Here is a 12,455-nt window from a genome sequence, read left to right as displayed (position 1 = left end):
TACATATTATATAAATTATATTACATAAATTATAATCATATAATTTCTGATATAAATCATATACTTACATAAATTATAATCATTATATAATTTACATATTTATATTTATATATGTTATCAATCACTGGTTTTAACTTTAGTCAAATAATCAAAACAACATTAATATTTCTGATTCTGGGCCAGGCAGAGAGGCTCACACCTATAATCCCAGCACTTTGAGAGGCTGAGGCAGGGAGATCGCTTGAGCTCAGGAGTTTGAGACCAGCCTGGGCAACATAGTGAGAACATCTCTCTACAAAAAAAAAAAAAAAAAAAAATCTGATTCCATATTACTACTTGACCTGAGAATATGCTATGGTTTTGAAGTACTCACAGCACCTGAGAAATTAAAAAAAATAATTTCAAATTGCCTGACCTTTTTTTATGGGAAACATAAGCAGTCAGTCTGTTTTCATTCTTTCCTCTTCTGTCAAAATAGACAATGAACCCAGCAATACAGAGGTGTGAATTCCTGTTGGCACAGATGATGCCAAATTACTTGTGCCCTAGTACGTCACTAAATGTCTCGATCTCTACAGCTTTCCTGTCCAGTCCTATACTTTGGATTATTTCCTTAATTATCAGTATTTGCACAGGGCTGTTCCACATTGTGGTGCTCTCTGTAAGATGAGTGGTTCGGAAAACACATCATCATGGATCATCAGTTATAATGAGAAGTAGATTAACCCGGGGGCACGCCATCAAATGATCTGCCAAAGGTACAGTTGACAAAGTCTTCATCAGTCATAGCTGATATAAATACCATCCCTCCTCAGCGGATCATTTGCAAAGTGTCTCTCCGAGCTAAATCAGTACTCTAATTGCGACATCAGTTATAGGCCCCACTCGGTGATGAGAGGGGCAAAGATAAGAGAATGTTCTCAACCAAAGCTATTTATACATGCCACAAAGTCCTTAATTATCCGTAGGGAGGAGGTAGAAAGAGGTTGAAAGTTGACACGAAGTAAAATTGATTCCACCTTTGTACCATTCCAGCAAGAGAAAATTCTAGATATTTACTTTATAAGAGAAATAGGTAAGAAACCTCAAATCCTGTGAGAGTACAGTCTACCCAGTTGCCAATGGAAATTTTAATGCTAATACTTCTTTTCATTGTGTGAATCTTACAACCATTCGAGACTTCAGGAGACTAAGGAAAAGAGAATTCAAGTTTTATAAGCCCCAAATGAAACAAGCACACTTGGTAGAATCTACTTTTATCCTTAAAGATAGAAGAAAGTTGTAGATTAGAAAGTTGATTCAGTTATTTCAGAAGTTTGCTCAATAAAAAATCCAGACTTGAATATGAGAAAACTTCCTGGAACACAACATACAGTTATTAATTACAAAAATTCATAAATTGATAGATGCCAGGAGATTCCAAATATGAAAGAGGATCAAATATGAGGTGCATTTGGGAAGAAATAGCTATAATAATAATTGCATTTATTTAGTGCTTCCATGTGTCAGGGACTGTGCTAAGAACAACAACTCAATAACAAATATATTATTTTCCGCGTGTTACTGATAAGGAAACTATAGCTCAGAAGATTAATCAATCTAAGTCACATAATGTGTAAGTAGAAGAATCAATATTCAAATACTTGGCCAAGCATGGTGGCTCATGCCTGTAATCCTAGCACTCCGGGAGGCCAAGGCAGGAGGATCGCTCAAGGTCAGGAGTTCAAAACCAGCCTGAGCAAGAGCGAGACCCCATCTCTACTAAAAATAGAAACAAATTAACTGGCCAACTAAAAATATATAGAAAAAATTAGCCAGGTATGGTGGCTCATGCCTGTAGTCCCAGCTACTCGGGGGGCTGAGGCAGAAGGATGGCCTGAGCCCAGGAGTTTGAGGTTGCTGTGAGCTAGGCTGACACCATGGCACTCTAGCCCACACAACAAAGTGAGACTCTGTCTCAAAAAAAAAAAAAAAAAAAAAAATTCAAATGCTCATCTGACTTCAAAGCCTTTATCCCCAAGTGAATCTACCATTTGATCCAGCAATCCCATTGCTGGGCATCTACCCAAAAGATCCAGTGACACTCTACAAAAAAGACACCTGCACTCGAATGTTTATAGCAGCACAATTCATAATTGCAAGGCTGTGGAAACAGCCCAAGTGCCCATCAATCCAAGAATGGATTAATAAAATGTGGTATATGTATACCATGGAGTACTATTCAGCTCTAAGAAACAATGGTGATATAGCACATCTTATATTTTCCTGGTTAGAGCTGGAACCCATACTACTAAGTGAAGTATCCCAAGAATGGAAAAACAAGCACCAGATATATTCTCCAGCAAACTGGTATTAACTGAGTAGCACCTAAGTGGACACATAGGTGCTACAGTAATAGGGTATTGGGGAGGTGGGAGGGGGGAGGGGGGCGGGTATATACATACACAATGAGTGAGATGTGCACCATCCTGGGGGATGGTCATAATGGAGACTCAGACTTTTGGGGGGAGGGGGGGAAATGGGCATTTTTTGAAACCTTAAAATCTGTACCCCCATAATATGCCAAAATAAAGAAAAAAAAAAAAAAAGCCTTTATCCTAAAGCATTATTCTTTACTATGCCATATTTACAAATACTGTACATATTTGTATTGACATCATGGCTAATTTTACTCATATTTCCTGCTTCCCTATAATGTCAGCTGACCTCTTTATGATTTTTCAAGGCATCTACTCTCCCTCTTGGCTTTTCTCCATGCATCTCTAAGCTGTGAACCCACTGTGAACTGTTTGACTTTCTGCTTATTTGGCCAGCTCAAATCTAACAGTAAGGTCATGACTGGTCCAGCTCTTCTGAGTCTGAGCAGAGATTTTGCTCTAGGCCCTCCCATAATCTAGCAATGGCACATGTGTTGGGTATGGGGTCTTGCTCCAATCAGCTGGTGGCTGGTGGAGAGGTAGCAGAGAGAGGAGGAGGGGCCCCACCCTGTCAGCAGGGGCTGTGGGTGGGCCTGTTTTCCTTGGCAGAGCTGCAGAAACTGGGATTGAAATATGGAATTCAAATATGGAATCAATATGGGTAATTCAAATATGGAATCATTTGAAATCATCAAAAATAATACTGTAAAAGAATATTTAATGACATTAAAAAGTTGACTCTCTATTAAGTTCAAAAATACAGTAACCAAACTGAAATGTGGAGTCAGGCCTCACCTCATTTTTATAAATACATCCATTTGTATATATGCATTGAAAGTCTAAAAGAACATTCACTAAATTACTAACTACCTTGGGCCGGCGCAGTGGCTCACGCCTGTAATCTAGCACTCTGAGAGGCCGAGCGGGATCGCTCAAGGTCAGGAGTTCAAAACCAGCCTGAGCAAGAGTGAGACCCTGTCTCTACTAAAAATGGAAAGAAATTAATCGACCAACTAAAAATATATATACAAAAAATTAGCCGGGCATAGTGGCACATGCCTGTAGTCCCAGCTACTCGGGAGGCTGAGACAGGAGGATTGCTTGAGCCCAGGAGATTGAAGTTGCTGTGAGCTAGGCTGACGCCACAGCACTCACTCTAGCCTGGGCAACAAAGCGAGACTCTGTCTCAAAAAAAAAAAAAAAAACTACCTTGAGGACTAGGAGCAACTTTACCTTCCTCTTCTATTCTTTTTTTGTATTATTTGAACTTGTAATAATAAATTTATATACTTTTTATGTTGAAAATATGCAAATATCTCTTTTGGAAAGAAATAAGAATCTATTCATAGCATTTGATGAAGCCATACTATTATATATTTTTTAATTTATCCTAAAAAAAAATAAGGATGAACTTAAGAATGTAACTATGAAAGTATTCATTGCCATATTGGCAAGACAAAATTTCAACTAATCCGGTTGTTTCCTTCTCATAGTGCAAGTAAAATTAAAAAAAAAAAAAAAAAGAAAACACTTCAACTAAAAAAGTCCAATAACAACATTGAATAAATAAATTATATTACATCCACAAATGGATATTTTGTAATCTTAAACATTATTTGTAAAAAATCACATGGAAATATGTGTACAATATATTAATTGGAAAAGAAGCTATAAAACAATAAATTATAATATGGCTCTGTTTTATAGTTAAAAGTTGCATTAAATACATTTATTCCTAGAAAATAATCTAAATAAATTTCACAAAACATGAGTGGAATTATCAATGTTTTAATTGTTTTATTTTTATGTATCTATTTTTTTATTGTTCTACAATGAACCTGCATTACATGTGTAACTTCTAGAAGTAGAAGTTGGGGTTAGGGGGCTTATTTGGGATTTTTATTTTGTTTAACATAAATATCAGTGGGTTCAATTGAGATTTAGGACTTTTCTTCTTTCTTTGCCATCTCAATCGACACTGCTTAGAGCACATGGAGAAAAAGGATTAGCTATTAAGCTTGTACAGTCACAGAACAAGACTAGACCAACAGTGTACATTTTAATGCAGAAGGCAGAGGCAACTTCTCAATCACTGTATTAGGTTTTCTTAATGAGTGTTCATTTATTCAACATCGAGTGGCAGATTGTCCCCAGAGGTTGGTTCTATTCTAACAATGCCACTACAGAATCCTGTGCTCCTCATATCCATGGTAACAAAATATCTGGGAGAATTCTTGTTTGCAAACTTGGTAGGCTGCTGCAAAGTAATGGTGAGGAAACAGATGAACATTCTGATGCACTACATTATTTCACAGTAGCTGGTAGGTTGAAAATCATATCTTGATAAAAATCACTGTCTTTCTCAAAAAATTAAAAATAGAATTACCATAGGATCCAGCCATTCCACTTCTAGGTATGTGCCCAAAAGAACTGAAAGCAGGCCAGGCACGGGTAGCTCATGCCTGTAATCCTAGCACTCTGGGAGGCCCAGGCAGGCGGATTGCTCGAGGTCAGGAGTTCGAAACCAGCCTGAGCAAGAGCGAGACCCCGTCTCTACTATAAAAATACAAATAAATTAATTGGCCAACTAATATATATAGAAAAAATTAGCCAGGCATGGTGGTGCATGCCTGTAGTCCCAGCTACTCGGGAGGCTGAGGCAGAAGGATTGCTTGAGCCCAGGAGTTTGAGGTTGCTGTGAGCCAGGCTGACTCCACGGCACTCACTCTAGCCTGGGCAACAAAGTGAGACTCTGTCTCAAAAAAAGAATTGAAAGCAGAGACTTCAATAGGTATTTGTCCATCCATGTTCATAGTAGTATTAATTACAGTAGCCAAAAGGTAGAAGCAACCCAGGTGTCCATCAATGGATGAATGGAGAAACAAAATATTATTTGGTCTTAAAAAGGAAGGAATTCTGACACATGCTACAGCATGGACGAACCTTGAAGACATTATGCAAATGGGAATAAGCTAGCCACAAAAAGGGATAGTGTGTGATCCTACTCACCACGGAACTTGCTCCTTACACTCAACATTAACATAAGATCTGTCCATATTGATACAGGTATATCCAGTTACTTTATTTTAACCAGATTAGTCAAATTCATAGAGAGAGAAGGTAGAATGGTGGTTGCCAGGGGCTAGAGGGGAAAAATGGGGGGTTAGTGTTCAAGGGCTACAGAATTTCAGTTTGGCAAGAGGAAAAAGTTTTAAAGATGAAAGTAGGTGATGGATGCACAATAATGTGAATGTACTTAATGCCACTGAACTGTACACTTTAAAAAATCATTTTAATAGTATATTTTATGTCATGTATATTTCTCAAAATTAAAAAAAAACAAATCCATATACATTTAAAAACTCATTGTTCAGGTAATTTCTGTGCATGATCTTCCTATTGTTCTTTCATTACAATTTTTTCTAAACACACAGAAATAATATATTAATAATAAGCACCCATGTACCCACCACTCAGATTTGTAAATGTTATTATTTTTTATATCTTCTTTGTACCCCATGCTGGTCCTTCCCCTCCCAGAGATAAGAACTATTCTAACATGTCAGTGTATATCATTCAGTCCATATTTTTGCATTTGTTACAAGATGCATATATAGATACATGTATGTGTTGTGGATACATGTATGTACACACATATAATATATAAGATATTGTTTTGTGATTTAAAAATCTTACCCACATGCTGTCATATACTACATATCTTTCTTCAACTTGCTCTTTTCACTCAACATTGATGTGAGCATTATTCATGTTGGTATATGTAGATCCTGTTAGTTTATTTTAGCTGCTCTATAGTATTCCGCTGTATGAATAGTACCATGATTTATTTATCCCTTCCCTTGCATATGCTCATTTAGGTTACTTTCGATTTTTTTGTTTTCCAAACAATGACTCATCCTTCCAAACGTGTGCTTCTCTAGGGGATATATCCGGAGAGGCAATTGCTAGAACTTAGAACCAATGAGGAACATTGATACTGCAAGAGAAAACCTGGCTCACAAGAGGAGGGTGTTGCTGGAATTGGTTTCATGGCTAAGAGATCAGCGCCTTTATTAATCTTTTGACCTTCCCCTCATTGTGTCAACAAGGCTACAGCAATTCTAAACACAACTTCCTCAGACCATATTCAGAATCAGGCAGGGAGGAACTGTTCACAAAACCACCCGGCAGACATCCTCTTTCTCATTGGCTGGAAATGAGTCACACAGCCAGCCCCAGATGCCAGAAAGAATGGGAAAGTTTGTATTTGGGTTTTCCTGCCTGTATAGTGGGAGGTGGGGAAGAAGGAAGTTGTTGGAAGGGGGCTTTAGGGTGGCCAACCAACATGTCTGCCACGTCACCAAGGTTTTGTTTTTTGTTGTTTTTTTTTTTTATTCTTTATGCCTCTCTGAGTTCTTTTTATTTTTTTAATATTTATTTATTTATTTATTTATTTCAGCATATTATGGGGGTACAAATTTTAAGGTTTCAATAAATGCCCTTTCCCCCCTCCCCCACGTCACCGAGTTTACTAGCTACTGTGAAATTGCTCATTCAAAACAGTTGAACTCGTTTACATACCCTCGAGCACCATGTGAGGTTCCATTTCCCAAAATTCTGTTGCTATTGTCAGACTTTTTGTTTTCCCACAATCTGATAGATGTGAAATTGTAGTTTTAATTTGTATCTCTCTAATTATTAGTGAAATACAGCATCTTGTCACATGTCATTGATCATTTGGGATTCCTGTTCTACAATTTCCAGAATATATTCTTTGTCCATTTTTCCTTGAGTTTGTACCCTTTTTTAAATTATTTTAAATAGTAGGGGTTTTTTGCTTTTTATTTTATTTTTTTATCATTATGTTTCAGAGTGTTAATGATCAAACATCACACTCAAGGAGTTGGTTGTTTAAAATATCATCTAGATAGAAGTACTTTGTCAAATTTATGTATTGCAAATATCTTCTCCCAATCAGTGAATTTAAGATTTGTATACCATGTCTTTGCCTTTGTGATTTATATTTGTTATGTTCTTGTTTAAAAAAAATCTTTCTCTACTCTGAAGTCATAAAGATATTTCCTTCTGGTTTTTTTTTTAATTTTTTATGGCACGCTTCACAAATGTGTGTGTCACCCTTGCATATGGGCCATGCTAATCTTCTCTGTATTGTTCCAATTTTAGTATATGTGCTGCCAAAGTGAGCACTTCCTCAATTTTTAAAGTTTCTATTCTAATATTTAGGCCTTAAATCCATCTAAATTTATATATTCATATGAATATATATCAATTTTTTCCACATGAATTTTTTTTTTTTTTTTGAGACAGATTCTCGCTTTCTTGCCTAGGCTAGAGTGAGTGCCATGGTGTCAGCCTAGCTCACAGCAACCTCAAACTCCTGGGCTCAAGCGATCCTCCTGCCTCAGCCTCCCGAGTAGCTGGGACTACAGGCATGCGCCACCATGCCTGGCTGATTTTTATATTATATACATTAGTTGGCCAATTAATTTCTTTCTATTTTTATGGTAGAGACGGGGTCTTGCTCAGGCTGGTTTTGAACTCCTGACCTTGAGCAATCCGCCCACCTCAGCCTCCCAGAGTGCTAGGATTACAGGCGTAAGCCACCGCGCCCGGCCCACATGAATTATTTTTAGCATTGTTTATTAAATAATTCACTATGCACTGATTTGTGATGTCTTTCTGTCATATGTCGTATTATCATATATACTTGGATCTGAGTTTATATGTAAGCTATCAGTTTTTTTCTTTGTGTTATTCAAATTTTCTATACCTTTACTGCTTTTTGGTCAACTTCATCTATCAGCTGATAAGAGAAATATGTCAGCCAGGCGTGGTGGCTCATGGCTGTAATCCTAGCACTCTAGGAGGCCAAAGTAGGAGGATTACTTGAGGTCAGGAGTTTAAGAACAGCCTGAGCAAGAGCAAGACCCCCGTCTCTACTAAAAATAAAAAGAAATTAGCCAGACAACTAAATTAAATTTAAAAAACTAAAAAACTTGAGGTCAGGGGTTCAAGAAAAGAAATATGTCAAACGTCAAAACCTTTCCCCCGCATTTATTGAAACCTTAAAATCTGTACCCCCATAATATGCCGAAATAAAATTTAAAAAAATAAAAAAAAAAAACCTTTCCCCTATTATCATACATTTGTTGATTTCTAGTGGCTAAATTTTCCTGCTATATATTTTGGGGCTATGTTGTGTGTGTATGTGTATATACATATATATATACATATATATTTATGTATATATTTGTATATAGTTATATATATAAATATATATATTTTTTACTAACTACTAAAATATATATTTTACTAAAATTTACTAAAATTTTAGTGTGTGTATATATATATATATATATATATATGTTCATGTTAGTAAAATTTTCCTGACGACTTGTACCTTTAAGTAATAACTTCTTTATCCCCCAAAATAATTATTACCTAAAATTTCTTTGGCATATCCAAAGTGCCAGAATCACTTCTCTTGCACTTTGGGGCCATTATTAAGTAAAATAAAGGTTACTTGAACACAATCACTGTGATAGCATGATAGTTCGACAGCCAGGATGGCTACTACATGACTAATGAATGGATGGGTAGTGTATATATCATGGATACACTGGACAAAGGGATGATTCACATCCTAGGCAGGACAGAGTGGGATGGTATGAGATTTCATCACACTCACTACTCAGCATGGTGCACAGTTTAAAACTTATCAGTGTTTATTACTGGAATTTTCCATTCAATATTTAATATTTTTGAACCACAGTTGAAACCACAAAAAGTAAAATGGTAGCTAAGGGGATAGCAGGAGCTGGCCACAAATGTGTTGATAGGCAGGAGTGGGGGTCATTATATGTGCCTACAGCCACTTTGCATTCTTTTTGGAATTTGATAGTATACAAATATCACTGCTATTATCCCCTAGATTTTCCTGATACAGTCATAATTTCAGACGTTGTCAGTTCCCATGTTACACCAGTGTTTTTCAATGCAAGTAGTGAACAATTAGTGGGTTGTAAAATCAGTTTAGAGGGTTGATCTGTTGGGTTTTTGTTTTTTAAATGAAATATAGATTTGATTAGAGGAAAAAAATATCAGAGTTGAATTATGAAAAAATAACACTGCGTTTTGAAGTTTTTTTCAGTTACAAATGTATATATGCATGTGTGTGATAAAAAATGTATTTCGGCCGGGCGCGGTGGCTCACACCTGTAATCCTAGCACTCTGGGAGGCACAGGCAGACGGATTGCTTGAGGTCAGGAGTTCGAAACCAGCCTGAGCAAGAGCAAGACCCGGTCTCTACTATAAATAGAAAGAAATTAATTGGTCCACTAATATATATATAAAAAAAATTAGCCGGGCATGGTGGCACATGCCTGTAGTCCCAGCTACTCAGGAGGCTGAGGCAGCAGGATCGCTTGAACCCAGGAGTTTGAGGTTGCTGTGAGCTAGGCTGATGCCACGGCACTCACTCTAGTCTGGGCAACAAAGTGAGACTCTGTCTCAAAAAATATATATATATATATTTCATACTGTGGGTCATGGTCAAAATTATTTGAAAGCCTCTGAGTTAGATCATATCCAGATATGGGGATTCGAAAAAATAGAATAAAGTATAAATTAGTTTTGTTAGTGTACCTCTATCAGTAAATCAGTGAAGTCAGCAAAACATGTTGGAAGGCAAGTCCTTAGTGTTTCTACTTCATCACTGCCCTTTTCAGAAGCATATTTCTTTCTGAATTCACCCCAGGGCCTCTACGGTCTCCATAGGATTTCTAATTCTCTTTACGTTCTGATCATCACACCTAAAAACATATATGTGACGATCACAAAACGAAAATCTAAGTAGCAAAGGAAATCTAAGTAGTAAAGGATATCAACAAATAGCAGATTTAATGTTTCAATCTACTTAAGTAAACAAGGATTTTCCCTACCCCTCTCTAGCTCTTTAAATTCATATTCTTACATGTTGACATGCCTATGAAAATCTTATCTTCTCCATTTCTTGGGTCAAGAGAGGCCTGATAGGGACAATATTGGAGGTCACCGCACATGCAGCTGATTGACACCGTGTGGAACTGTGGATCCCTGTGTTAAGAGATCTTCTAATTTTCAAAGAGAAACTGGAAGTTTTGGTTTTTATGTGAAATATCCTGTTTTTTTTTTTTTTATTAGTACTCCCGGGTGATAAATATCCTGTTTTTAAGTGTTGGCAATTTAAAATAATTTTAAACACTGTGAAGGACAAGTACAATGTGTCTGCAAGCAGTCCAATTTGAGATTCTTCCAGAAATACTGTAGATAAGACTTAACAGTAATGACTTTCAGAGCGTCGCTAGTTTTAGTTCTTTCTCACCTCCTTCCTTTCCTCACCTTCAAATCAACTGTTCTCTACTCCGAGTTACTAGCATGATTTATACGTAGCTCTGTTATGGTACTCATCATGTTCTATGATGGTTTCGTTGTTTTCAGCTGTTGTTGTTTTTTTACACACCCACCTGCCTTGCTGAAAATAATTAATAATTGAATGTTGAATGCTGGGGTTGGAGTTCAGGCAGAGTTTGAGGAAATCAGTTTGAGTCCTGGCTCCAACATGAGACAACTAACTGTAGGTGGGTTTTCACATCTAAAAATGTGACTAATTAATAATAATGGATAAGATGGTGGCAGCTTTATCAGCCTTGCAGGAGACATGATCACCTAGCATTAACATGTGCAGGGGCACCACCATAGAATTGTCTTGGCGTTGATGTAAACCAATGTGAATTGGACTGATGTTTCTTGGATACCATCTACTGCCTTTTGCTGCAGCCTCTTAACCACCCTCCCAAGCTTCTCGAAGTAGGCGTGTTCCTAGATATGCTGGCGAAGTCATGCTCTGTTTGACAGCACCTTCCCAGGGCCTCTGGTAGCAAAACTCGGGGCTGACTATGGAGATGGGATGGGGAGATGAGACTTCCGGTACCATAAGCACCTTGGCAGAGAGATTTACTGCCTGTCTGTGCCACTTCCAAATCAATTTCCATTCTCTATTCCCGGGAGGGGTGAACGTTAAAAAGTTTTCTTTTTGACCATTTTCTTTTCTTTTCCCCTCAGCTTCCCTTCTTCACCCTTATACTATCCTTCTTTCTCCTGTGCTTATTTCCCACTTAGGCAAAAAAAAAAAAAAAATGTGTACTTCCAAGATTCTCAGTCCTCAAAGGCTGTGTGATTCCTATCAGCAGAATGCCTGGTGAAACAATGCTCCCTTCACCAAAAATTAAAACCTGAGTGGCATTTACACTTTTTTTTCCCTAATGTCACCTAAAAAGTTAAAGGTTAAAGTAGGACATGAAGCCAGATTCTTCTCAGTCTCAGCTTTTGGAGATGTTTTACCCATTAAATTATGAAGCTCTTTCAATGGTGGATTTATTATAGTAAATTTAAATTACCTTGAAATTAGCCTTGAACCCATTTGAAGTAGCCAGAATTAATTCTCAATCTACAGAAGGAAAAAAGAAAAACATGGCAACTGAGTGATTTATTCTGTTACAGATCCTGTACAAGCAATAATTTGGAAACTGGGCAGCTTGCTCCAACTAATTATAAAAGTTGAACAAGTAGTCAAAATGCTTATTATGCTAATTTTTTCTCTTTTACTGGATTCTATTTACAAGGCCAATGTGAACCTAAGGATTGGGTTCTTCCATGCCTATAATAAACTGAGAGTTTGTGCTCACAGCATAGGATTAGAACTGCCCATTTGTCCTTTTTCCCATTCTTTTAAGACTTCTTCAGATTTATAAGTGATGTAACAAAAGAAGGACACTCATGAATACTTAGCCATAGCAACAGACACACCGTGGGATCTCCAGTTAAACCTTGCCAGAAAGCCTCAGGGAGAAACCGAGAGTGCAGACTGATTTTGTTTGTATTAATAATCATAATTAATAAGAGGAATATTGAGTGCTTATATGGGCCAGGCACTTCCTAGATGCTTTATATAATCCCATAATCTTCACAACTCCATA

At 37.1% G+C, this 12,455-nt stretch overlaps 1 non-coding gene across 1 annotated transcript; it reads right to left on the bottom strand.

Annotated features, from left to right (window-relative positions):
- Window positions 1–7,518: 7,518 nt before the first annotated feature.
- Window positions 7,519–7,625, bottom strand: LOC142873537 (U6 spliceosomal RNA). The gene has a single exon (XR_012921554.1). It is a non-coding gene; the product is annotated as a U6 spliceosomal RNA (small nuclear RNA).
- Between the last annotated feature and the right edge of the window lie 4,830 nt (window positions 7,626–12,455).

The sequence above is a fragment of the Microcebus murinus genome, chromosome 10, assembly GCF_040939455.1.
Source record: "Microcebus murinus isolate Inina chromosome 10, M.murinus_Inina_mat1.0, whole genome shotgun sequence".
NCBI classification, from domain to species: Eukaryota; Metazoa; Chordata; class Mammalia; order Primates; family Cheirogaleidae; genus Microcebus; species Microcebus murinus.
Note: the sequence above shows the minus strand (reverse complement) of the source record. Positions and strands in the feature narration are given on the sequence as shown.